The following is a 23,078-nucleotide window of genomic DNA, read 5'->3' on the forward strand; positions in this document are numbered from 1 at the left end:
AGAGAACCGACCTGGGGAACCACCGCTAGGGAGCAGGGCGTGGTGGGAAGGTTCCTGGAATAACGCTACACGCAGAAGTGCAGATCACGCTTAGTTCCTGCCTACAACTTAAAAATCCACCTGTCCTGCTCCCTGGTGATGTCCTGCTCTCTGGCAACGATTAAGCAAGCAAGGTGGCTTGCTTTGAAGAAGCCATCCTTTAACTATGATTGAAAGGTAACTTCCTAGAGAAGGAATAAGCATTTCTCACCTTAACTTATATTCAGTTGCTCTGGCTTCAGAGAGGATTTCCCTGAATACTCCTCACAAGCTGACACGTGGATCATGGAGCCAGACAGCTTGTGGGTACTCCCTAATCAGGAGTCGGAATAGTTGTGAAAATGAGCCCTCACTTCTTACTGTCAGGCTTAACGGCTTTATAAAAGGCATCCTTTCTTAAGTGATTTTGTAGCAATCAAACTGGCCAGAAATGTGTTCCTGGTCCCCATTGCTGGGAAACTTTGGCCCCTCGTTGGGCTGTCAGGGGAACTCTAGGCTTGGACATTTGTACTTAGTCATCCAGGCTCTTGTTAAGGGGACCTAGGTATTAAATCTGACACTCTTCTGGTCCAGTTTTCTTACACAAAGAAAATCTTTTGTGGTACTGTTGCCAGTTCAAATTCTTTACAATCATCAAGTTCTTGACAGAGTCATATCATTAACCATGAGGAAGGTGGAACTCAGTGCAAATTCAGTATTACCGCCTGAAACACACTTGTAGTAACTACTCTCCAAAGTTGTCCCCTCTCAGTTAACCGCACTTCCCAATACTTACGCCCTTTTGTAGCCCTTCCCACATTCTGGCTAGCTGGTGTAGCCAATAAAATGTGATGGAAGCAATGCTGCTTGACTTCTGAGGCAGGGTGCAAGCTTCTGCATTTGTCTCCAGAAAGACTTATTTTGGAAAAAGCCAGTCACTATGCAAGAAGCCTAAATCCCCTGATCCTGCCATGCCATGAGGAAGCCCAAGCTACCGTGTGGAGGAGCAGTATGGAGAGAGACCCAGGCAACTGCAGTCGTTCCAGCCATCTTAGTTGGGTGCCAGTCATATGACAGAAGTCGTCATCTGGGACCCTGATCCAGACAAATTTTCAGATGAATTCTAGTTATTGTCACCATCTGACTGTAAGCACATGAGACTCCATGTCAGAACTGCCCAGCTGAGCTCAGCTGAGCCACAGAGCTGTGAGACACACAACATGTTATTTCATACGACTAAGCTATATAGCATACAGCAATAGATAGCAGGACCAATGTTTTCCTCATGTTTCAAACCCAAGGTTTGAGCACTGTCTTGGAGTCAAGAGGCAAATGCATTTGCTCACTGAACAGAGAATGTTAATTCAGAATGGAGCAGAGTATAGCAGGAGGCAGCAGTGTCATATCGTGAAGGGTACTGGATTGCAGGAACTGGTACCATCGGGGCCGCCACCATTGCCTGAGGGACTAGACAAAACTCTTCCAAAACCACAGCTCTCCCACACCCTCCTAAGTTTGCACAAAGGTTCACTCTTGCCCAGGGAGCTTTCCTCTGAATGTCTGCTCGAAAACTTCGTACTCATCATTTAAGTTGTGACCTCAATGCTTATCCCTCAAAGAAGCCTTCCTACCCTTTTCAGGTGGCCTTTCCCCTGACTCGCATCTGACTTTCTACCAAGCATCTTGTAGCCCGATCGGTTGCCCACCACCATCTTATGGGTGCCTGCCTGCCTCCTTAGCTCCTGTGCAGCGGGCCCCTGAGGGCAGGGATGGTACCTGTATTAGCCTCCTAGGCTGCAGTCAGAGAGAATCACAGACTGGTGAACTTCAACCCCAGAAAATTATTTTTTCACAATTCTGGAGCCCAGAAGTGGAAATGAAGTCTGGGTAGGGTTGGATCCTTGTGAGGCTGTGAGGGAAGCGCCCTTCCAGGCTCTCTCCTGGACATGGAGATGGCTTTCTCCCTGTCTCTTCACACCATCCTCTCCCGCTACGTGTGTCTCTGTCCAAATTGTCTTCTTGTAAAAGGACATTGGGCATATTGGATTAGGGCCCATCTTGGACCTCAATTTTAACTGAATTGCCTCTGTAAAGACCCTGTTTTAAAACACAGTCAAATTCTGAGATATCAGGCCTTGGAATTCAAACATTCAGATTTACTTGGGGTGGGGAGCCGTTCAGACCACAGCAGAGGCTTGTTCTTCCCTGTGATCCCAACTCTTAGCCCTCAGAAGGAATTAACCCTGCTCACACCTCGATTTCTACCCTAGCCTCCAGAACTGTGAGAAAATCAATGTCTGCTGTTGAATCTGTCAGGCTGTGGTTCTCTCTGACAGCAGCCTGGGAGACTAATACTGGTACCATCCCTGCCCTCAAAGCTCCCACTGTACAGGAGCTAACGATGCAGGCAGGATCCATAAGACAGCGGCAGGCACTCTTTAACTGTAAGAAGCTCGGTAGAAAGTCAGATGGAGGTCTTAGCAAGTAGATGCTCTAGGAGGGAAGAGGAGCAGGGAGGGAAGGTCACAAGGGAGAGGCAGGAGACAGAGGGTGGGAGAGAGAAAAAAGGGAAGAGGGGTGCGAACTCAGTGTGGCTCAGCAGGAATGAAACCACCCGGTCAGAGTTTGCTGCAACTTTGGAAAGGCAGCTCCTAGAGTTCTCCGTATGTAATCTGAAAGAATAAGAAACAAACAAGACAATAACAGTATAGAGAAAAGAATGCTGGCAAGACATGAAAAGCGGTTTGGAGAGGAGCATGAGTAGAAGAACAGAGAGGAGGCAGGGAAGAGATGCTAAGAATGGGAACTGAAAGCTGCTGTCCCCAGCACACTGAGTGCAGGAATCACATAAAATGCCACCAGGGAAAGAGATGAAATCTAATCCTCCCACCTTGACTACCAGACTAGAAAGCATTAGGAGAATAAACGCACAAGAGAAAATAGAAAGAAAATAAGCGGACGGGGCTCTGACTCAAAATAACAGAATTTCCTATGAGCACCAAAATGGAAACACATCTATACAAACTTTCACAATTATATACATAGGAATATATGTAATCAGAGCACGAACACATTGTGATATTCATTGTGATATTCATAGTAATCAGAGCGCGAACACATTGTGATATTCATAGCCACATTTAATTTAAAATATCAAGGCCAAGCACGGTGATTCACACCTGTAATCCTGTAATCCCAACACTTTGGGAGGCCAAGGGGGGAGGATCACTTGAGCTCAGGAGTTTGAGACCAGCCTGGACAATATGGCAAGACCCCGGTCTCTATAAAACATACAAAAATTAGCCAGATGTAGTATTGCACACCTGTAGTCCCACTACTCAGGAGGCTGGAGTGGGAGGATCACTTGAGCCCGGGAGGTTGAGGCTGCAGGGAGCTGTGATCAGGCCAGTGCACTCCAGCATGGGCAACAGAGTGGGGCCCTTGCCTCGAATAACAATAATAATAATAATATCCAGAAATATTCTTACATCATTGTGTCTAAGTATTAGTAAAGAATGTAAATATTCAGACATGTAATGAACAAGATGGGGAAAACCCAGCTTCACCTCTGACTTTAATTCCAGGAGAGAAAAACATTTATTTTACATCTAACAATCACGACCTAAATAGATGTTTTATAAACATAGCACCAAGTCAGTATCTTGATCCCTACACCACCTTCTTCCAGAAATTATTTAAGTTGTTAAAAAAATGCTTAGGAAAATATTCTACGTGAGACATACAATCTCGTACCACTTTGCAAAGGGCACAAGCATGCCCACCGACGTTTAAGCAACATGCACGTAGCTGTTCGCAAGTTGGTCTGCAACAGGCACTGTGGCTTCTTTATAAACAATATATTGTTTAACGAAACCCCCTAATCCACTTAGAAAAGATCATTTTAAACCCAACAGTAGCCAATATAGAGAGCGTTTGGAAGTTTTCAACACTAACGTGCAAACAGACTCACTATTTTCTGAAAACAACACTCCTCCAGTTATCCCGGCGCTGGAGAATCAGGCACAGGATGGGATGGAGCACGGGGAGAAAATGTTCTCCCGGTTAAATGTAGGCCAGAAGTCAGGGGAGGTGGGGAGTGGGGAGAACAGAGCGATGTGCTTAGAAATTCCCGGCTTCTCATTATTAAAGTGCTCTCGGCTCACCTGCTACATCCAAATCAAACTGGCGGGATTGGCGTCAGCGCCCGCAAATCGGTATTGTCTGAGCGGTGGGCAGCTGGAACCCCCTGAGCGTCTTCTCTTGTCAGGGATGAATCAATCATCTCGAAAGATGTCAGCATCTGCCCAAACCATTTTATATTAGAATAAATGGCAGATGGTGGTGTTTTTATATTTAATCAGTTCCACCAAATGCAGTTTCATCTCTTATAAAACGAAACCATCTGCAGCGTGTAGGTGCACAGATCTTGCTAAATGCCCACCATTGAGCCCTTTCCCTGAAAGGTAGAGCTAGACAGGCGAACATTTGCTGACATTAGGCACAATAAGCCCAGAAATCCTTTAAAATAAAGCCCCGTGTTTTTAATAAATACTTGCACGTAATCATGCTAAATATTTCTGATTGATGTGCCCACCATATGCAGTTTGAAACAGGGGTTTTTCTTTCATGCCCAGCATAGCTTTCAAACATTTCTGGAAGCCTCTCATTCTAAAATGCCTGAAAATATTCTCATAACAAAAATGGTCATATTTTTTTTTTTGCCTGTGAATCTTCTTTATAAGCATTTTATCTTTACTTTGACATGAATTCTTTCAGAGCAGGTTGGCTATGGCTGCCACGTAGTCAAGTTGACACACACACATACACACACAAAAAATATATATATATATAAAATATCATTAATACTTACATTTGTGCATCACCATTTGGGTGGGTTCTGACCAGATGTAAATAAATAAATAAATAAATAAATAAATAAATAAGACCTACTTATTTCAAAATGCTGGCAGATGGAACGATGGAACCCCTACTTTTTTGGCCACAGAAAGCAGCAAGCAATCTTACCATCAACAGGCCTTTCTGTGCTTTACTTCTCCTAGAAGGGGAAGCCAGGGTCAGCATAACGGGGTCCCAAGAGGGAGCTCTGTTCTCACCGTGAGTGCTGGCTGGGCCCCCTCTCCCCAGGATGCAGAAGGCTGCAAGGCTGGGTGATCCGGATGGAGGAAGCAGCGTCATTTTCCCATCAGACTTAGAGAGTCCACAGGTGAGATGCCGTTCAACCTGACGACGTCCTTTTATTATTGTTTTGAACTTTGACCGGCTCCAGCCTCTCAGAACCCAAATTCCTGAGCTTGGTCTCCAGAGCTCTTCCGACCTGGCCCCTGCCTGCTTCACTCTCCAGCTCTGCTTCCTGAACTGCCCATCACAGACATGTTCAATATATCTTATATTATAAAACAGATGTCCCCCAAATCCCCCCAAATGAATCTTCATCGATCTGAGCCTCAACATCTGTTTCCTATCAATAGGTGTCCCAGAACCTGCTGTGTGCAATCTACTTCTGTTGAAGAAACAGTCTCTTACCCATTCACAGATGTTCACACAGAAATTAGGACATAACGTCTCTTAGAACATAATGCTAGAAAAGATAGGTATAATAGTGCCTATCTTAGCAGAGAAATCTTTATTGCTCCTGAAAAACTGATTTGCTGTCGAATGTCAGATTGTTTCTCTCTTTGCCCTGGCTGCCAGGAACCTCAGAGTTGAATGTGACGTCAAATCCGACTTACTATTACCACCCTCACGTTTCACCCTCTGCTTCCTGCTTTATTCCCCAAAGTTTCTATTTTATCTTTGTTAAACATAGCGAGTTCTCATTATTGCTACTCTTTAGGTTGGTTGATGTTCCATTTGCAGGTATATTATAAGTGCATGTGTGACTATTTCAAGATATAAAAAAGCCTCAGATGCTTTTGAAAATAGAATCATATAATAAAATTCAAAGTTTTAGATCTGATTTCTTTTAACCTGGGTGTGTGTGTTATGAGAGTGGGGATGGGGGAGAGAAATTAAATTCATTCTCTTTTGATAGTGGCAGTGAGAGGGCCCTGATATGATTTGGGTGTGTATTCCCTCTAAATCTCATGTTGAACAGTGACCCCCAATGTTGCAGGTGGGTCCTTGTGAATGGCTCAGCACCATCCCCTTGGTGATGAGTGAGTTCTCGCTTAGTTCACGTGAGATCTGGTTGTTTAAAAGAGTGTGTCACTTCCTCCCCAACCCTCTGTCCTTGCTCCCATTCTCACCGTGTCATGTGTCTGCTCCCACTTCACCTTTTGCCATGAGTGGAAGCTTCCTGAGGCCTCATCAGAAGCAGATGCTGGCACCATGCTTCCTGTACACCTTGTAGAACCATGAGCCAATTAAACCTCTTTTCTTTATAAGTTACCTAAATGCCTCCAGTATTTCTTTAAAGTAATGCAAGAGCAGTCTCACACAGGCTGTCTTTAGGCACCAGGAATCTGTGCTGACTCCCGGGCATGAGCCCTGCAGCTCAGCAGGTGATCTTCTGCACACATTGAAGGGACGAGAAGACAGCCAGGGATCAAACAAGCTGTGAGGGAAGAAATGTGGAACGGGGAGATAAAACTCCTTCCTACCAGGAAAACAGTTTTGTTCAAACTAAATAGGGAAGGAAAGAAGGAAGGGAGAATGTTTGTGTTGGGAGGAACTGGTAAATGTTTAACTGATTGGATGGCAAACAGGTCTTCGAATTCACAGTGCCTGCTCTTTCTTCCTGGTGGACTCCATTGCAACTTCTGCCCAGCATCCCTGCTTTCCACCTTCATCCGGTGAAAATCAGCCAGAGAATCTCATCTTCTCGGCCACAGTCAACGAGTAAACCTGTGCCCAGGACAGACCATTAGAATACTTTCCTGGAATCTGATGTAAGGATACTTGGAGGAAAGAGCCAATCTTTCTCTAAGAGTCCTCCCCTGGGGTGGGAGGCTGCTGCTGACTGCCATGTCTCTCGTTGCCTAAAGGAAGCCGATTTGTAGGCCAACACACAGAGAGAAGCTCAAGCTCACGGAATCTGAGTTTCTGTCAACTGCATCTGAAAGAATTCTGACTCACATAGTCTCATTTTACAAGTCAGGGGAGAGAAGCCCAGACAGGCAAAGGAACTTCCTGTGGCTACTAGCAAGGGGTCTGGGGCTCCCAGCCTCGCTCAGGGCCATCCTAGCTGCACCATGCCACTCAGTTCCCCTGTGTGGGCTCGAGGTTACCAATGCCCTATGTTCAGAGTCCACTCCCAGGAAGAGGAAAGACTGCAATCTTCAAAGAGTTTCCTCTCAGTTCCCTTCATCCTTGTCCTTTCCCCTCCCTTATCCTAAATCCACAGGGAAGAAAAGAAACTACGTGACTATGCACACTCTCTGAAAAACTACCAAAATTGGGAACTCAGCCATTCCCCTGAGCCCTGCTCCCAGCTGGTACCAGTTAAGACGTTTCCATTTTTTTCAATAAGGAAGAACTTGCGTGATGAGATTCCACGAGTGTTTGAACAACGATTCATGTTTGTCTCAGCCTCCCTCTTGCTGAAGACCCCCAACTGCTTTGCAAAAATGATACTCGTCATTCTCTCCAGGGAGAAGAGGAAAACTGTGAGAAAGAAGCAGAGGTGTTTCTCCCAGGTCCTCTGTCACAACTGCACAGAGAAGCGGTGTCTTGATTCACACCATGTTGGAGGGAGCCTTGGGATCAACCCCTGACCTAAGCCCCATTTACTGACCGTGCCAAGGAGTGAGTTACTTCCTGTCCTGAGCCTCCTTTTTTGTTTGCCCATAAAACGGAGATAATAGGAATGTGATCCAGTGAAATCCTGTATTCAGAGCACCTGACGCAGGTCTTGGAACACTGCAGGTCCTGCATTAATGTTAATTTCCTCCTCCTTCCTGCCTCTGCTGATGAGGAAAAAGAGTGTTTCCTGTGATACACTAACTCTACCTGCTCCCAAGTAAGCCACACAGAATTATCGTATCTTCTCATACATAAATATACATCAGATGAATGGTGTAACATTATTAGCATAATGAATATTCTAATTATGGCTCTAACATTAAAGCTGGCGCCAAACATTAATCTCTAGGGAATACCAATTGCCAAGGTTGTCATTACCAACCTGTGATGGGGGGCGGGGTAGAGAAGGGATTGAACTTGTGAAATCAAGGAGCCATTACATTTTTCAAAACACAGGAGGAAATCTATTATAATAGAGCATTCATACACATACACACACACACACACACACACACACCACCACCACCACCACCACCACCACCATCCCCACCACCACCACCATCCCGTCACTCTGGCATCACTTATTTTTATATCACGTTACTGCAATGACAGGACAGGTAAGTGCCGTAAATTTAGTACCGCTGATAGAAGATTTACAAACGCTAGGAGCTAGCTAGGAAACTTCCCCATATTTCTCTAACAACAGCCCTAGGCAAGTTTTTAGCAGAATAGTCCCATTTCCCACTTGGGAATTTGAGGTTTAGAGAGGTTAAGTAATAGTCATTGTAACCAAACAAAAAGTAACACTTTCAAGTGTTTTTTATCAGCAACATTTCCAGAGTGATTTACATAAATTATAGTTATTATCACCCCTGTTGTATTCCATGATACAAGCACTTAGCAAAAGTCATTTGGCTAAACTTTGACGGTGCTGGCATGAAACAAATGTCCTGGAAATGCTAAGAAACACTTCCCAAAGTCCAAGCCCACGCAAGTTCATAGTCAGGAAGCTGTAATTCGAACCCAACTCTGGAATATGGCAAAGTCTACAGTCTAGATCATCATTTCTGGCATTCAGCAATTAAAGTGACATGATTTCTTATGGGCTTCTGGGAAATAAAAGAAATATAGGTTCAGCTGGTTGCCTAACTGAACCAGAGTGCTGATCACAGAATTTCTGCTCAGCCAGGGCAAAGTCAGTCCCAGGCATTGTCAGGTGCCAGACTTGAGTCAACAACTCAATTGGGAACAAATGAGGTCACAGCTTATAGTTTTAGAAGACAAGAATATAGGCAGAAGATTGTGCAGATGAGGCTAGGGTGCTAACACTTGGAAATGCATGCACGTCTCAGCCATCTCATCAGGAATATAGGCTTGGCTTTGTCTAGAGTTCAGGTTTAAAGCCCAGCTTGTCCACATCCTTGTTTTCTGTAACACATCTGAGCCCACTTTTGGCCCCAGGAATCCAGGGGCAACTGAGGTCCAGAAGCCTAAGCCTTGAGTGGATATTGTACCTGCTCAGTTAAAGAAAGTATGTGTGCCTCCATCCACAGGCACCACGGGTGTCACAGGCTAGGCCAAGTCTGTGTCCCGTGTGTGTTCAGCACTGGAGACCATGTAGGGCAGAGCATCCAAGAGCCAGTGCTTGGACCTCCTTTGGGGTTTCAAGTGCGAGCCTTCACAGCCACAGAAGCTACAATCATGTGTCTCTCTACACACCATGCCTTTGCTTTCCCCAAATCCCAATCAATCCTGCCATCAATGTGTCCATTGACTCAGGCACTCATGTGTTCATTATTCAGTGTGCATCCTTGACAGGTGGAGACGCTGACCCCGCCCCTGCTCTGGGAGTGAGCGGACTAGCCTGGCGTCCTCTGGGGTTTGATGAGGGCCAGGCGTGATTAAAGCCCATTGGGATTAAGCCTGGACATTTGCTGCTGGGGGTTACATGGGGGCACCCTGAAAACAAAGTCTCAGAGGAAGCCGAAGTCATGTGATGCAGAGAGCAAACAGGTCGGATGACGCCAACCAACCCAGCTCTCCGCTCCCAACTCCCTGGCACATTTCAGTAAGCAAAGCCAATAAAGTCCTTCCTCCATCCTTTTTTTTTACTTTAAACCCGCTTGAATTCAGTTTCCTGTCATTGCTTCTGGAAGAATCCTGACATAAATCAACCTTCAAGACCCAGCTCATGGCCCGCTTCCTCTGCAGAACTCTTCACTCGGTGAAAGGAGAAAGCAGCCCATGCCTGACTCTATTGTGCATTGAGGGCTGTGCTACTGTGTGTTTTCTCCTAATGCCTTCTCCATCAAATGCTGAGCTCCTGAACCAGGCAAGCCTCTCATTTTATATTCTGGGAGACCACAGGGCCTGAGAGTGCCGAGTAATAAATCCTCGGTAAACAGGGCTTCCCGCTTGTTTACTGTCTAGCATACATTTAGCTGCTCTGCTTTCATTCAATAGAATTTTTCCCAGAGCAATCCCTAACTGTCCCCTCACCATCTTTCAAAGGGAATATTCCACAAACTAGCCCTGTTCATGCGTTCGATCAGTGGATATTTCCTTTAGTGCTTAGTATGTGCCGGACCTGGGTGCTGGGTACAGGTGGTGCAGGCATCAGTATGTCCTCGTGGCCTAGTTGGCAAACAAGTGGCCCTCAGTGAGAGAAAGGTCATGGCGAAGGATGAAGATGCTAGGAGGCCCCGCAGGAGGAAGCACCGCCTCTAACTTTGATATGATCTGCCACGCGGCTGCTGATGTAGGACTGGAGACAGGATCTGGGTGTACAGACAGGTGGGGATGAAAGAGCTGATAACTTCAGGAAAAATCAGCATGCTGTTTGTATAAGGAAACATATATTGAAATCCATCTGCCATGGTCTCCAAGGAGATTCTGCAATCTGAAATCAGTATAAAAATACAAGAAAAAATAAGCACTCACATGACATAATAAATAAATAGGTTTGGCAAATACTCACAGAATTAGCAATTTGTTACCAGAGACCACAAACTCATGGCTCCCTTCAAATTTTAATTTAAAAACTTACAAATGCAGAGGAAAACATCTGCATTGTATTTCCAGAGGAATACAGCCCTGTGACCCCAGAACATTATATTCTCAGTTTCCCAGGGAACCAAATCAAAGGAATCCATCTTGATATGCCTCCTCTCTCTGAAATCTTATAGCAAATTCATTCGATGAATGCTTATAAAACCCTGTATATGTTAAGCAATACGTTAGATGACCACAATATAATGGTATATGTTCCCAGGACTTCTAGTCTGATGGCAGATCAAATCAGGAAACATTCATTGATCACTTGCTATGCCCTGTGAACCGATGATCATTTCTATGGAATGCCACAGTCAGTGATGACAACCTGATCATATTCTGACTGTGCATTGCTTTGCTGTGTATATTGCAATATTTGCCTAACACCTATGGCCTCTACTTTGGGGGAAAGGACCATACTGACCTTTTAGGGTCCTCTCAACCCCTCTCAGTCCAGACAGTGTGGTTGGGGCTGGCAAGCAGTCCTGACTCCTAGAAAGGATAGGGTGCCCAGGTTGAGGCAATGAGAACATTCCATCACTCTGTCCACAGCCACTGGGTCAAGGGAGAATGCGGCCCAATATGGGCCAAGTAGAGCCAGAGCATCAGCCTTGAGAATGCTACAGACAAACAGGAAACTGAAGATTGCTTTCCATTGGCTTACTGACCTGAGAGGACAGAAGCCTGAAGTCTCCTGGATCCACTATGCGGGGAGCATGCCCCTGAGTATGAAGCCATGGGAAGGGGATAGATTCTGTCCCTATGATTTCAGTAACCCCTGCTCTAGTTCTGTTCACTGGAACCAGATGGTTCTGCCCTGACACTTTTCAATTGCATGAACCAACAAATTCCCTCCTTTGGTTTAAGCTATAGTAAAGAACTGCTGTCGCTTGCCATCAAAACATCTTAATTAACACTGTGTTGAATCCACTCAACTCTGGAGTCATCAATTAAGGTGAGAGCCATGTATCTTTTCCTGTGTCCTCCACTGGCCCTTGTCCAGTGCTCCCTGAAGAACCCACACAGCGAGTGCACACTAGGAGGATGAACAACCCCGATTATAACTTTACAGGGTAATTCACACCATGTTCATGGAGCAGGACGCACACCCTGGTTGAAAGTGTTCTAGCAAACAGGTATCAGTGACTGAGTCTGGAGGCCATCATTAAAGTTGTTCTTAGCTTTGTGACTTCTCCCCAGGGCAAGCTGGCTCTGGGAAACTAATAGGTTCAGATGAAACTCACAGGAGAATGATTAAAGCAGATGGTAATTTACTAATAACCATAGTAGCTGCCAGTCACTGAACAGTTACCATGAGACAGACTCTAGGCTAGGCATTTACACATCTCATCTCTGTTGCTGTATTACAGGCTCAGGAAAGAAAAACAACATCCCTTATCCGTCTTCTCTTTCAGAAAGGGTCATGACAGCCAAGGATGGCTTTGTAAGCAGATGCCATCTGCTGATGCAGCCTAAGCAGCAGGTCCCTTACTTGCCGAGGCCCCTTCCACGGCCCTACGTGCTCTCCTTGGAGGGCACGGAAGGAAGGAAGGAAGGCACGGAAGAGGAAGCGTGCAGTTCTGCCCCAGCTTGGGGTCTTCCTCTTCACCCTGGTGATAGTCCTGAGCATGGGGCAGAGTCAGTAGGCTGCAGCGCCATCTCTACACCACACCAGTGTCCAGCCCCTGCCTCTGACCCTAACAGGAAGAATCTGAACAAGCAACTGGTCTGGGCCTGCTCTATGTTTGGAGGTATCACATCCAATCTCACTCTCAAGGACCAACTCACCCGCAACAATGGCGGGGGCTGGAGGGCAGGGTGGTGCACAGACCTGGCTAAGCAGCACCAGCCCCTGAGGCAATAGTACAACAGCTCATGCCTAGTGAGACCCACAGGTGACAGTTGCTCAAGGTTGTCTCTGGGAAGCAGCTCTGCACAAGCGAGAAATGGCAGGGGTGGTCCCAGGGACCACAGTGAAGAGTCCTGCGGGTGAAAGGGACTTCCCTAGACTACCGAGAATCCACAGCAAGCTCCATCAGCCATCCCTGAAGGAAGACTGAATTCTTTCCTCTCACTCAAAAGAAAATAACATTACAAAACTGTTGTCATACAAAGAGGCAATCACAGGACATGAAGCCAAAAATCTGGAGAAAAAAGATATGCTATAGAGGTGTGTTGGGCAGCTAACTAGCAACAGTGTGCTCTTTGTGGGGGTTTCTGTCATGACAGTGATATTTGTCAACTTTTTAAATTTGTTGTGTTTCTTCCCCATTCTAGATAAATGTTAATGCCCATACCTCACTGTGCATTTAAAATCTGTACTTCTTTTTTTAAGAGGGCACCAAAAACTGTATAAGCTTTTGACTCCACACAACCTGGATGTACCCTTGGCTTTGAGAAAACGGACATATCAGAAGATAACTCCCCATTCCCCAGCACGAGGCCTACATCTGTTTATCAATAGAGATGCGTGCCTTATTTTTAAACCTAAAGGGGGGAACACTTTTGACTACTTTGAATAACACTTAGGGTTTAGCCTAACAAGGTTGATGAAGGTGAGAAACACCAGTTCAGTACCTGGAATTCACCCGTGGGGCTGCAAGAGGCTGAGAACCCCTGACAGACAACTGGTGCAGAAGGAGAAGTGGAGTTGTCCAAAGAAAACGTGAACCTGGTCTACGGTTGTACACAGGATCAGTGCTGAGGACGAGAACCTTCTTCCGGCTACCGCCAGCTGCTTAACTGCCAAGACAAACCTGGACTCCACCAAATCCAAAGCTATCGAGTGGTGGCCATTTCCAAGTTTCCCTCCTCCATGTCCACCCGCAAGCCCGCTATCACCCAAGCCTGCGTGGCTTTCTGCCCCGATCTCCAACATCAGCCACTGGCCTGTCCTTGCTGCCACGTTTTCCATTTCCTCTCCCACCCACAGCGTGGAAGGGAAGAAATGCCCAAACAGAAGCCACCTTAATCCTTCTGGCCTTCAAGTTTAATTCCATGCATCCTTTCCAGATAACCTCAGCCAGCACCCATCAGCTTCCCTAGGAATTGCCAAGTCTGAGCTTCGGCTTATAAATTCCTCCCTGGCCTGCAAGGGAGTGCTCTCTGTCCTGGTCTTCCTGGTCTCCTCCCTCATTTGCCCAGGCGCTATCCAGTCCTCTTCTTGCACCAGCTGGATATGTCACCACCTCTCCCACCCCCTCATCAGGGTCTCATATTGGGCCGAGAGTTGCCACACAGAATTTGAGTCCCTCTCAATGCCCCTACTCTCTGCTTAAGAAGTAAGCCCTAGACAGATGGATGCAAAAAATCAAGGATGCAGAAACACTCCATAGAAGTTGGTATAACTGAAATAATTCATTGATGATGCCTCAAGACGAGAGAATTGATAAAGCCATGGACTTAAAAAAAAAAAAAAAAAAAAAAAAAAAAAAACAGTGAACTCTGCATGCTTGCAAGAACGCAGTGGCCAACACAGGCCTGATGTCCCCTGGGAGAGGGCCAGGCTTGGAGTCTGTTGGGATACCCTGGAGCTGGGCTCTCAACTCCTCTGGGAGGAGCTCCCCAGCAGATCCACCTGCTACAATAGCTCCTCATGAGAGCAGATAGATGAGGGGGCCACTTGCTCAAGTCGGCAAGCAGCTGCCAAGAGTGTGATTTAAAGGATGCTATGAAGACAGTGTGCGCCAAACATCTCCCTGCTATGCCCCCCAGCACACTCTGGCTGGGACGAAAGTCCCCATCATTGGAGCCACAGGCGTCCAGCCTTCTTAGTTACTGAGCAGATGATGCAGAGATGTCTCCACTGACCTTCTGGTCCCCAGAGCCCAAATGCAGGTGAGAGGTAAAACAAGCACATTTCCTGCAAGGACAGGTGGGGCACACACAAAGAGGAGGGTCTTGCTCTGTTGCTCACTTCTGTTCCTTCCATTTTTCCCCTCTGCCATGCCACATTCCAGACAGGATTTAAAGCAGCGCCAGGCCTTTTCCGGCCTCCACCATCATGAGCACGTCCCAAGGGTCAGTATGAAGAATGCTGGACTGGTCCCTTCAGAAGGTGACTGAGACCCCATGCCGAGGGAGCCAGAAGAGGCAGGAAGGACACAAGAGCCACAGGGGCTGTGCTCAAAGCCAAAGGCTAAGATGGCCCAGGGCATGCCAGGGAGGGGTTATGAGAACAAAGAGATGTTATTTTGCAAGTCTCATCCCATGCTTTCTGTATGAGCCATGGCTGCAGAAGACTGGCCACCCCTTCTTATCTCCACTCTACCTCCTCAAACCAGCTCCTACTTTGCCCCGGCAATTACTTCCCTGTATCTTCACTTTACACATCCAGTTTGTCTACTGCCCGGCAGTGACTGTTGAATAAGAAAGTTATGAAAGCCTTTTAATGATTTTAAAGACACATTAAAAATGATATAATGTGGAATCACCAAATATTTGCATTCATGGCGATACTATCATTTTGCAATATAAGAAGCGTATATTTAGTTTTTAAAAAAGAAAATTCTGTTAGGAGAATAGAGCACTGAATAACTGTCAGCACTCCCCAGGGATTTGGAAATGCATAACATAGACCTTCTCTCTTTTTTCTAAAGAAATGTAGTAATTACATTGCTGCTAAATGCAAACTATTCGATATACTATCTGGCCACTGAAATTCAACCAGGAGACGCTAAAAGTCACCTGCTCCCTTTTGGAAGGTCTATTACATTTCTACCTCTATAATGAGCAGACGTGTAAATGTAAAAGAATAAACAGTGTTGAGGCCTCAGTTATGTGAAGCTCCTCATCCACGCTCTTCAGGTAAGCAAATTACAGAAATCATTTTCCATCCAAGGGTTGAGGCTAATGCAATAAGCCCAAATCAAACACGACATGGAGAAATCACATATGCTGATGCTAGATAAACAAACTAAGCAAACTTTAACTTACCAAAGAACAAAGGGGTAAAATGCTATTGAAGGAAGGTTATGTTATTTTTGTGTTAAATATTGGATAAGATACTCACAAGCAGTTCTTTACACAAGGCCACAGACTCACTTTTGCATATGATGCTATTCACATGGAAACATTTAAAATGATGTTGATACTTAATATATCTCTGTAGTTTGTATAATTACATTAAACTGTTGTACTTTCTAATTATGCTATTTTTAATTTTGATGCAATAATCATGTCAGTCAACCCAAAGATCCTAACTCAATTAACTGTACATAGAGAATAATCCTGAAAATTTTATCATTAAGATTTTGACATATTTAGCACCACCTGATGGTACAAAAGAGAGATGGGAATGGCCCTTAATATTTGAACCACAGAAAGGGAAATTATGTCTTATTATATTAATGTATATGTTTTAAAACACAAAATATTTTGAGAATTTTAGGATGGGGCATCAATTTAGAAATAGAAAGTTTCAAAGAGATTTTCATGTAAAATCTATCAAAATTATATTTATATAGAAAAAATATAACTGAGAATAAGAATTCACAAATAACATCATTATTTCTTCATATCAAAACATTTTATTTAATAATCTAAGTTATAACGAATAACTCATATAAAATTATGTATTTAACAAAAACCCTTGAAATGCCAAAAAAAATATGCCAATAGAGAATACCAAATATCACACATGTTGCAACACGACACTTCCCAAAATTTGGACTCTTCTATATTTAAAATACAAAGACTTAAAATATGATGGAGAATTCCAGTTTTACTATGAAACAGAAAAAAGCTATTTTAACCCTCTTACAAAACCAATCGGCAAGTTGTGACAAAACCCAGAGGCCTAGGCAACCTAAAATATAATATATGAGGAAGAGAAGCTGAGTCTACACTCAAACAGGAGAGAGGGTTCAAGGGTTACAGACTTTAGACAATGGTTAGAGGGCAAAGGCCCCAAAGGAAGTGGCATACTCATAGAAGCAAATGAACCTCCCTTGTTGGGGACAGCAGGGAGAGGTGGGGAGTGGGTGGCTTCTATGGAAGCAGAAAAGGAAAGCAAGATGTGGTGAGCTAGATGGGAAATCTATCAGACACACCATATATGCAGGAAGCAGACTGTCAGTGAGGCAGGAGGGAGAAGAGATCGTATTATGGGCAGGGTTGCATCTACACATTTCAGATGACTTTCAAAGCAAGGCTGGAAAGAATGCCCTCAAACAGGCCATGTCCTGTGAAGAATTCCTGCTAACATGTTCATGGCTCTGCCCTCCAGTGTGTAACTCTGCAACTAACTGGGCCAGAAATAATTTGCTTCATTCAAATATAATTATAAGCAAAAAAAAAAAAAAAAAAAAAAAAGCCAGCACCCAGATCAATTAAAAGAAAAAATAATGCAGGAAAAGAAGGAAATCTTGCATAAATGAGAGACAAACATCAACTAGAAAAATGTTACCATGGAGAAGCTCAAAAGTGTGATCTATAACATATCACCATGTGTTTAAAAGCAAAATTACCTTGACAGAATATGATCTCAAAGTAGCTGCGAGAACTCAGGGAAACTATATTTCACCAACAACAGGTGATAAAACACGTTGGTAGTACTCAGAAAAGATCTGGAAGAGAAATTAAAACCATCACAGAAACAAAAGCCACACTGACAGCAGTTTTGAGGAATAGAGAAACTGGTAACCTAGCAAGACTTAGTAATCAAAAGACTGAGAAATGCAATCAATAAAAATAAAGTTAAAATAAGCAAAGGTTTAAAAGAGCCAGAGAGAAAATGAAAGATATCCAACATATGCCTAATTGGTATCTCCAAGATGAAGCAGTTAAAATATGTTTATATTTGTATATATCTAAATAGATACATTAAGAAAACTGTTCAAAAATAAAATATTTTAATCTACAGAATCAAAAAACATATCCCAGAGAAAACTGAGAGTCAAAAAATATTTTAAGAAATTGAAAACTAAGTATATTCTATAAAGTAATAAAACAGAACATTAAAACAAATACAAACTTTGAAAATTGTTGAAAGAAATACACAGATAAGAAAATAATAGGCCACAAAGAAAACCTTAATGAATTCCTCAAATTAGAAATAATAAAATGCCCTGATCACAATGAGCAAAGCTAGAAATTAGTAACAAAACTAAAACATAAAACTAACAAACAAATTCCTGCCATTGGAAACTTAAAGGCTTTTTCTCAATTCATACTTAAATAAGAAATCAAAACTGGAATCTGTTATAATTAGAAAATAGCAAAAATTAAAATGCTATTCAGTAGAACCAATGGGTTACAGCTACAGCGGAACTCAGAGAAACACCCATAACCCCAAATACATATATTAATAAACAGAAAAAACTAAAAATTTTTGAACAGATCATCCAAAGGAAAATAATAGAAAATAGATCAAGTCAAGAATAACAGAAGGAATGAATTAGTAAGCATTAAATGTGAAATTAATTAGGAAACTAAAAACTGATAATAATGATAAATCCAAGAGCTATCAATAAGTGAATACATAAAGATATAAGTTAATTATTTTCTAACTTAATTTTAACAAATAAAAAATACACAAATAAACACTGCAAGACATGATAAAGGGAGAAATTTTAGGATTCATAAGAGACCACTTTACTGAATTCTCTGTAACTCTAAGAATCTGAGTAGGTGAAATTATTTTCTAGAAAAGATAAATCACTAAAACTTTCATCAAAAAATTTAGGAATTCTAAGTAGACCAATTACTCTAGAAGAAATAGAATTGTGTAAGTGCTAATTCCTCCCCTAGAGCAGTGAGTTGAGATAGCTTGACAGGAGAATTCTATCAAACCTTTAAAAAACAGAAGTCTCCAGCATTCTTTCAAACTCTTCTAGATGGTGAAAAAATAAAAAAGACTCCTAATTTTTTTTTTTTTTTTTTAAGACAGGGTCTTGCTCTGCCGCCCAGGCTGGAGTGCAGTGGCGCGATCATGGCTCACTGCAGCAGCCTCCACCCTCCAGGCTTAAGCAATACCCTGACCTCAGCCTCCCAAGCAGCTGGGACTGCAGGAACATGTCACCACCACAGCTAATTTTTTGGATGTTTTGTAGATATGAGATCTCACTGTGTTGCTCAGGCTGGTCTTGAACTCCTGAGCTCAAGTGATCCACCTCAGCTTCACAAAGTGCCAGGATTACGCATGAGCCACCGTGCCCAGCCTCCATTCCTTTTAAAGCCAGCATTATATTGATGAACAACAACAAAGAGGACCCGAAACAAGAAAATCTCATTTTAGAAGAACAATGAAAAATCCTTAACAAAAATATTAAAAGAACAATATATGACAACCAAGCAATATAAATTTCAGAATATAAGAATTATTAAATATCACTGAATCTATTAATATAAATCATTATATCAAAAGAAAAATCAAAAGATCATCTCCATATGTGATGGAAAAGGCATTTTACATAAGTCAATATCCATTTCTATTAATTATTCTTAAATATGGTAATAGGTAGATGATTCCTCAACTTGATATAAAAATATAACATTTATTTTAAAATGCCAATTAAATATGTGTTTGTATATATTTAGTTTATGTGGGTGTGTGTTATCTGAAAGTCAGACTGTCTAATAGAGGAAAGCTAGAAGCTTCCAATTTAGTCAAGAAAAAGATAAGAAAGCTCATGATCACAACTACTGACTCTGTTTCACAGGTAGTTGGTCATCCAACTAATAAGAAAAATACATATGAAGTATAAAACTTGGAAAAAGGAATTCAGATTATATGACTTTTAGCTTGGAAAATAAAAGGAAATCATTGAAAAACTATCAGAAACAGTAAATAATTTAGTAAGATAGCTGTATGCAAATTTTATATAAAGAAATCAATTACTTTTCCAACTCATGATCAGATTGATGAAATTCAATATGCTGCTGTAGACCAAGTTCATATTGAACTTCAGCATATAATTTAAAGTGAAAATAGCAAAGCACTTAAGTATTTACACATAGTAAATTTCTGGCTGGGAGCGGTGGTTCACGCCTGTTATCCCAGCACTTTGGGAGGCCAAGGCGGGTGGATCACTTGAGGTCTGGAGTTCAAGACCAGCCTGGCCAACATGGTGAAACTCCATCTCTACTAAAAATATAGAAAATTAGCTGGGCATGGTGGCAGGTGCCTGTGGTCCCAGCTACTCGGGAGGCTGAGGCAGGAGAATAATTTCAACCCAGGAGGTAGAGGTTGCAGTGAGCTGAGATCATACCAATGCACTCCAACCTGAGTGACAGAGTGAGACTCAGTTTCAAATAAATAAATACATTTGTGCCCTCCCCAGCAAAAAATAAAAAATAACCTATGTAGACACATAAGCTTACATGTGCATAAAATATCTATAGAAGGAAACTCTCATACCGGTTGCCTCTAAGGAAGGGAATCGGATATGGAAGGGAGGCCGCCTTTTCACTGTACTCTCTTTATACTTTCGAGTGTTGTATCATATGCATATAAGAACGGTCCAAAACATAAATAAATATATTTCGACCAATATGAAGGAAATATACATTTACTGGCAGTGTTTCTCATTCCACAGTTAGTTCTTAAGGATTCTTATCTTTGGAGCCTTAAAATATTCCTAAAAATTCTGGGTCTCAAAATTCCTATCTTGGAAACTGTTGAGAAAAACCATACCTATTCTAATCATGATTCTCTTATAACAGTTAAAGTTGTTTTAAATTAAAAGCATAGCCTTATATCTTTTTATGTTGCTTTTAACCACAGAGCATCTTAGCATCATTATAGTGTGACTGTGTTATCCATTGTGTGGCATTTCACCTTCCTCAGAATGGAGGGAGGGAGGCAGTGGGTCAAAACAATGTGAGTCTGCATGGGACCTGCCACCCAGGTCACCAGGACACAAGCCTCAGTGCTGGCACCGACAAGCTGGTGACCCTGAGCAAACTCTTAACCAAAGTCCCCATCTGTAAAATAAGGATGATCATAGCCTCCCTCTCAAAAGGCCATTGTGAGGACACTGAGTGAACTCACTGTAACAGAACACTGCCCGAGTTACCAGCCCGTGGTAAATGGTATAGACGTGCAGCTAGGATGGTTTTTCAGGGTTGGGGTCTCAGCTCAGTTCTTTTGGAAAGTGGTGTGCCCTCTTAGATGGCCCTGCTGAGGACGATAAGCCCACGCCACTTGACTCTTTCAGTCCTAATTCCCCGTTTGTGGTTTCTTTGTGTGGGAAGGGTGAGAAGTCTGAAAAGCAAGAAACGAGTGCCCTACTTCTGAGTGTGGCACAAAGGGTACCCGCAGCTTGTGGGCTCCTCCTATTTTAAAATGTTCATTCTCAAAAACAAAAACCACTGCTTTCTTCCGTTGGGTCAGCGAGGCAGTGGATCACTTAGCAAAATTATTTTTCACTTTAGAAGAATCATGCTGATTTGTATACAAAGAAAAATAGGCTTTGACAATGCAGAGTAAACTTTACTAGAGATTGTAAAAAGGTCATCCTTATACCCAGGATAGCCATTCAATTACAAACTACAATTACATTTTCTTCTACTATTAATTGTTTAGTGTTAAAAAGGGATCAAGGACATAAAAATTTAAGAGTTAACCAATTCTTCCTCAAACACGAACTTAGCCTCTGCTCTGTGCCAGGCAATAGTGCTAACTATTGAGTCTGGAAAACAATACCAGAGTTTATTCTTTTGAGCAGTTCAGCCTAGTGCCTCCTCTAATGTGCCACGATAATCAATGTTTTAAGATATCAATTAAAGAAGGTTTAATTTTGTATCATATTTACATTTTAGAAAACATACCTTACTCAGATATTGTCTTTACAAAACCTGGTTTCTATCTGCATAGCTGAAACACCCTTTTCTCCTTTTTGCCTAAAGAACAAACCACTCAAAAGTAGGTCAAATATCTTCTCCTTCAGAAACGTGTCCCAATACCCCTCCATGCCCCTATCAACTCCACTAGGTTGGTTGGTACAGGGCCTAGGCTCTCTGGGGTATCCTTGCCATAGCCCTGAACATGCTCTGTTACCAGAGTCTCTCTTTCCTGAGAAGCCCCAGGCCCTTGAGGGTGTAGATTCCATTGTCCTCATCACTATATTCTCAGCACCAATTACAATGCCTGGACTACAACAGGTACTTCATAAACGGTTGATGAAGGAATGAATGAGCAGTTCCAGAAACATTCTGGCTCGCCCTTTACCCACCTGGCTCAACCTCAGCTTCCCCCTGGGATTTCTATGGCATGGCCACTGTCTTAGCTAAAATCCACTGAGCACTGCCCACAGGTAGTAATAGCCTACCAGCACCTATATGCAAATCTAGAACATACTGACAATCGGTAGGCCATCTTTAGGCCATATCACTCTCTAATAGATTCACATCATGATCTATAATTTGAGTAGAAACAGAACATTTGGAATTCAGTGAAAATCATTTGTTTGGGGGCAAAAAGGATAAAAATATCCAAGAATACCCAAATCGATAATAATAGCATGCAGATGCTCTTTGTCATGAACTTTACTGTCAGCACACTGTTAGGAATTCCCTTCCGTCCTTGAAAGAATAGACTTCGAATTCAACCTGAAACCCCAAAGTACACAAATGCAAAACCGCACACACAAATGGGTACAAAATCATCACCAAACCAAAAACAGGTAGTAGCTTACAAGATGACAGTCTGTCTCAGTCATTCTAGGCAAAGCCTCTCATGCATGGTTCTCTGAGCCTTTTGCATCTCTTCCCTTCTGTTGGTTTTTGAGCATTTTTCGACTCTCCTGATCATTTCAGTACCAGCAGGAGGGTAGGAGAGGCAAATAGAGATGATATCATAATCCTCTTTCCTTCCCCCTCATGGTATTTATGATAAAAGGCTTAAGGGAAAAGAGAGCTAAATTTAAGAGCTGCAATGAGGGCTTTGAATAACCCTAGGGTTTTGATTATTCATGGCAATGGCTCTCTCCTGTTTTCACAGACATTTGATTCAAATCAACAAGTGCATCCCGAGAATCTATTCTTTCCCAAACAAAGTGCTAGGCATTTTGAGAAAGATATAAGAACCAAAGATTTCAGCTCTGCTCTCAGGAAGTTTTTCACCTCTTGAGCAGTACAAGGTTTACATATGTGAAATAACCATGAGCCATTAAGACAGTAAGGACAATCAAAGATCCAAATAAATAGAACCAATACACATATGATGGAAATTCCCAGCATCAGTTGAACTGGCTCTTCTCTCTCATCCGCAGCTACACATTGGCTGATGAGAACTGGCCTAGAATCTT

At 42.9% G+C, this 23,078-nt stretch overlaps 1 long non-coding RNA gene across 10 annotated transcripts in view; it reads right to left on the reverse strand.

The window, feature by feature from the left end:
- LOC103220861 (uncharacterized) overlaps positions 1 to 23,078 on the reverse strand; it is a 246,582-nt gene that overhangs the window by 19,613 nt on the left and 203,891 nt on the right. For 8 of the 10 annotated variants that reach the window (XR_012095195.1, XR_012095197.1, XR_012095193.1 and 5 more), the window contains one exon: positions 8,581 to 10,678. The exons of the other annotated variants lie outside the window; for them this stretch is intronic. This is a non-coding gene — a long non-coding RNA (uncharacterized lncRNA). Of the gene's footprint in view, positions 1 to 8,580; positions 10,679 to 23,078 lie in introns of those variants that run through there. 10 annotated transcript variants of the gene reach the window in all.

This window comes from Chlorocebus sabaeus, chromosome 14 (genome assembly GCF_047675955.1).
Source record: "Chlorocebus sabaeus isolate Y175 chromosome 14, mChlSab1.0.hap1, whole genome shotgun sequence".
Taxonomy (NCBI): Eukaryota; Metazoa; Chordata; class Mammalia; order Primates; family Cercopithecidae; genus Chlorocebus; species Chlorocebus sabaeus.